The 4,789-nt window shown below is 43.5% G+C and overlaps 1 long non-coding RNA gene across 1 annotated transcript; it reads right to left on the minus strand.

The window, feature by feature from the left end:
- Window positions 1-666: 666 nt before the first annotated feature.
- LOC142912396 (uncharacterized) lies at window positions 667-3,824 on the minus strand. Its single transcript, XR_012934055.1, has 2 exons — window positions 3,782-3,824; window positions 667-3,632 (listed from the first exon to the last, which is right to left on the minus strand). It is a non-coding gene; the product is annotated as an uncharacterized LOC142912396 (long non-coding RNA).
- Window positions 3,825-4,789: the final 965 nt, after the last annotated feature.

A 4,789-nucleotide genomic window follows, 5' to 3' on the forward strand; every position in this document is an offset into this window, starting at 1 on the left:
TACGGTGCTTTTTTCAGGAATATTTTGTTGTTTTTTTTCATGGATTTTCTGTTTGCAGAGTCACACACAAAGTAGTCACTTTAAGATGTGTTTCTTGTTCGTGTTTGTTGTGGTTGCACTTGATTCAAGAGCCGAATGGCTCACAGGGGTATACCAAAATATATAAACTGAAATTATTGTGTACACTGTGTGTGTACACTGTGTGTGTACACTGTATGTGTACACTGTGTGTGTGTACACTGTGTGTACACGTACACACTGTGTGTACACTGTGTGTGTACACTGTGTGTGTACACACACTGTGTGTGTGTGCACTGTGTGTGTGTGTACACTGTGTGTGTACACGTACACTGTGTGTGTGTACACTGTGTGTGTACAGTGTGTGTGTGTGTGTACACTGTGTGTGTGTGTGCACTGTGTGTGTACACTGTGTGTGTGTGTGCACTGTGTGTGCACACTGTGTGTGTGTACACTGTGTGTACTGTGTGTGTGTGTACACTGTGTGTGTGTACACTGTGTGTGTACACTGTGTGTACACTGTGTACACTGTGTGTGTGTGTACACTGTGTGTGTGTACGCTGTGTGTGTGTACACTGTTTGTGTGTGTGTGTACACTGTGTGTGTGTGTACACTGTGGGGGGCAGTCATCTCAGTCGACCAATGGGCATCTTTTCATCAATTTATTACTTTCCAATTTTTCTTATCTACGTGACTTTACCGAAAGAAGCAAGACTGTAAATGTTAACGAGCTGCACCACGCTGTGTGGGAGCTGCCTGGCCTGTCGCTCCGCACGAAGCTGCGTGGAGCCTCTGCGTGAAAGTTCTGCGCCGGTGAGAAACTCTCTCAGTCTGACCCCCACCCCCATGCCTCCACGCAGATTGAGGCGAGCCGAGTGGTGGCGCATTCTGTTTTGACTCAAAACGTTCGCGACTGCAGGAATTAACGTTCTTGGTTCTTTCCGTCAAGTCACGTAAATTAAAAAAATGTTACATTGAAGAAAAAAAGAAATTGACGATTTAAATAATAAAAATAAACGCGTTTTTTCCTTTCTTTTTGTTTTCTATTTACGTGACTTTACCGAAAGAACCAAGAATGTGGTAGCACATTCTCTATTTATTGCAGAGGTTCAAGGTTAAAATCCGACAGGAACACCTGGCTACCCCAGCAACATTCACCACAATATGCGCAGTCTGCTAAACGGCAGATGTAAAATATAACGTTGTGTCATTCACAACGCACAGGTCATTGCATGTTGGTCTCACGGTAAAAATTGGGGTAATTCCAAACATTATCGAGAAACTCCACAACGGAGAAACGCACCCCATGTACCAACGACGGAGGCGCAGGGACAGACGCTCGATTACGTTGGAATCGATCTGCAGACGGCCAGCAGCTCCGTGTCGCCTTATCTCGATCCTGCAATCCCAAACAGGTGAAAGTCCGCATCGAACCGAACCCCCGGCAAGGCCGTCTACTTAACGACGAGAGAAAATTCACACGAAATGTCCTTCTCAACGAAGCCTTCCGGGTGTAAAATGAACTTTTAAGCTTTTAATAAAGAAATAACAATCATCTAATTCAAAACACAACACGATTCAAAGATGTTTCATTTTAAAACTTCAAACCGGAGCACTGGGTGCTTGCGTGAATGCGTCCTTCGTGTGCAAATGTTGTGACTTTCCTGGCCTGAAGGCCGTCAATGTGTTGGACCATTATTGGTGCACAGCGTCTCAACAACAGCAGTGGGGTTTGCTTCAACCGATAGGTACGAACATCCAGACGTGAATCAGCAAGGAGCATTTCTAGTCCCAGTTAGACAAAATCTACATCAACACGTAAGACAAAACTATAATTCGTGTTGTAGAGAATGTACCTCCTCCTATACGTGTAATTTTCAAGTGGTATGCCTTGTAAATGATGAATGATCCGAGCGTGCTCCCTATTTCAAAGACAATGAGTTGCTCCAGAGGCAGACGCTTCGTGGAACACAAAAACACTGTTTGACCTGTATCACAAGAACAACGGGTATCACCTGAGTTCTCTGTACAGGTTAGTTCCAAACACACACACACACTTTGTCCTAACATCACTTATTCAATGTTTGACCCTTATAGATCAAATGTTACAAGAATGCACAAAACCAGACAAGTATTCATTCTAAATTATTGACAGGCATATTAACAAAATTGGATTACTGCAGTGAAATATACTGCATCACGTTACATCGTATTAACAAGCTTTTAAAAAAAAGCTGCAGTCTGCTTCACAGTGTATGTAAAACATAATGTTGTGTCATTCAAAACGAGTAGGCCATTGCATGCTGGCATCTGAGTGAAAATTGAGCAAATTCTAAACATTACCTACAAACTACAGAACTGAGATGACACATCAATCATCGCCCCCTACTGACAGGCTCTTGTCCACATGCAGGCCAAGGCAGGGCCACAACCTTGTGCCACACAGGGGCAGCTGCTACTTGGGGATGCTCTTCGAGCGTTTGAGATACAAAACTCCGAGTTGCTGGGGCAATTAAGCAAGCACCATGTAAAAGCAATTATTATGATAACATAGTGAATGCTTGGGGGCTTATTGTCTCTCGCTCCTGGTTAAAGATCTACCCAACCCACGGGCCCACAAAGTGTTCAACTTTGCATTCTTGTGATTAAAGGCCTGTCACAAAGGTGCATCTATTGGGGCAACATCGTCTCTGGCTTACACATCTACCGGGTCTCCACTTGACTTTGTATTGTCTAGGAGCAAGTCCACCCACACCTCCACTTCCACAAACTGCTGGGAGTTGCCTCACTCTGACTCACAGTCAGAATTCACCTCCTGCTTCACGATGTGAAGGTCCCATTTTGGAGTTGAATCTTCATCTTCACATTTCACCTTCACTTCTTCGCTCATCACTTCTTCACATTTCACTATCACCTCTTCATATTTCACCTTGATACCTTTAAAAGTGTCCAAGCTGGGATTTTCGTCCGGTTCTTTTTTCATGAGGGATGGGCTTATTGCGGCACTTTGACTTTCACAAGCTGATTTCAGACTCCGACTCCGCTCCTTGTAATGCTTTTGTGTTCTCTGGTGTCTTCGAAGATTTGATGAATCTGCAAACGGCTTCCCGCACGGAGTACACTTGTAGGGTTTCTCTCCCGTGTGTGTTCTCTGGTGTTTTACAAGAGCATATGACTGTGCAAATGCCTGCATGCACACACTGCACTTGAAGGGTTTCTCTCCAGTGTGCGTTCTTTCGTGTACTTTAAGATTTGGTGAAACTGTAAACGCCTTCCCGCACAGAGTGCACCTGAAAGGTTTCTCTCCCGTGTGTGTTCTCTGGTGTTTTACAAGATCAGATGAATGTGCAAATGCCTTCACGCACACACTGCACTTGAAGGGTTTCTCTCCCGTGTGTGTTCTCTGGTGTGTTACAAGATAACATGAATCTGAAAAGGCCTTGCCGCACAGAGTACATTTGAAGGGTTTCTCTCCTGTGTGAGTTCTCTGGTGCCGTGTCAAATTTCCAGTCCGGTCCGTGCTGTATGCACACTGGTCGCATTGTTGACTTGTCGTACCGAGCTGCGCTGAGTGCCTTTGCTCCATCAGAACAATTCTGCAGAGGAAGCGTCAGCTGCAGACATAAAAAAAGAATATCCACACCATCTACACGTCAGGCACAGATGAATGCACACGTGACTTACACGTCTATACTTATTAATATATTCATGATGTAGTGAAAAAGTTTCCCTAATTCATCAGATTTGATGAATCTGCAATCACCTTCCCGCACAGAATGCACCTGAAGGGTTTCTCTCCACGAGCTGTTAGGGCACACAATGAGAGGGAAAATGTCATTAATATGCCTGGAAGCCTTCATATCTTCAAGATGAATGTTAACCCAAAACTCTAAGCAAACAATTTCGGCTGTGGTTACAAAAGGAATATTTATGAGAGCTAAATTCAGCTGACATAGCAAAGGGTGTTGAAAACAATACTATTTGTGTTATGCATAAATTAATGTTCAATCGCAACTTAAGAGATGTGAATCCAGGCTCAGATGTCCTTGAATGCTGGGATGAACAGTTCCGAATTCAGCTGCATGTGTGTGCTGTGTTCACCTCCTGTTTCCATTCTTACAAAGAGTTCCAGAGGAAAATAAACTATTGTTTTGATATAACCTCCATGTTCAACAGAGTTAATAGACTTTACTGCAAACACAAACTTGACACTGTCACACACTGCCATGAGTAAACAGGTGGTGGTGTGACCAGAACCATGCCTGGCCACCTTCATCTGCTCAGCATTAATTCTTCCTCACTTCACCAAGTAATGAATCGAGGATCATCAACATAGCCGAGGCTATCCGTGTCTCTGTCTCTCTCCCCGTGGTGAAGGTGTTCCCCTCCACACATTCAGAGTCAACAGCGGCACGCGCTTAGCGTCTTTGATCGATAGATACATTGACACACGTATTGTTGGTTCTTTCAGTAAAGTCACGTAGATAGAAAATAAAAATAACAGATTAAATTTAATAAGATAAAGACCATTTGTGTTGCGATCGAAACGTCGTGGGTTTATTACTTTATTTTAAAAAAAATATTTTTCATTTATTTTTGTTATTTTATTTTCTATCTACGCGACTTTACCGAAAGAACCAAGAATATTAATTCCTGCAGTCACCAAAGTTTTAAGTCAAAACATTCACACACGTTGACAAAGCCTCACCTTGTGTTGTTGTGGGCAGGTCGCTTCTGATAACAAGAGCGGTATAGCAGCTCAAGCGGGCTT

Source organism: Petromyzon marinus, unplaced genomic scaffold, assembly GCF_048934315.1.
Source record: "Petromyzon marinus isolate PM22_M1 ecotype Great Lakes invasive population unplaced genomic scaffold, UKy_Petmar_22M1.pri1.0 PM_G_Scaffold_20, whole genome shotgun sequence".
NCBI classification, from domain to species: Eukaryota; Metazoa; Chordata; class Hyperoartia; order Petromyzontiformes; family Petromyzontidae; genus Petromyzon; species Petromyzon marinus.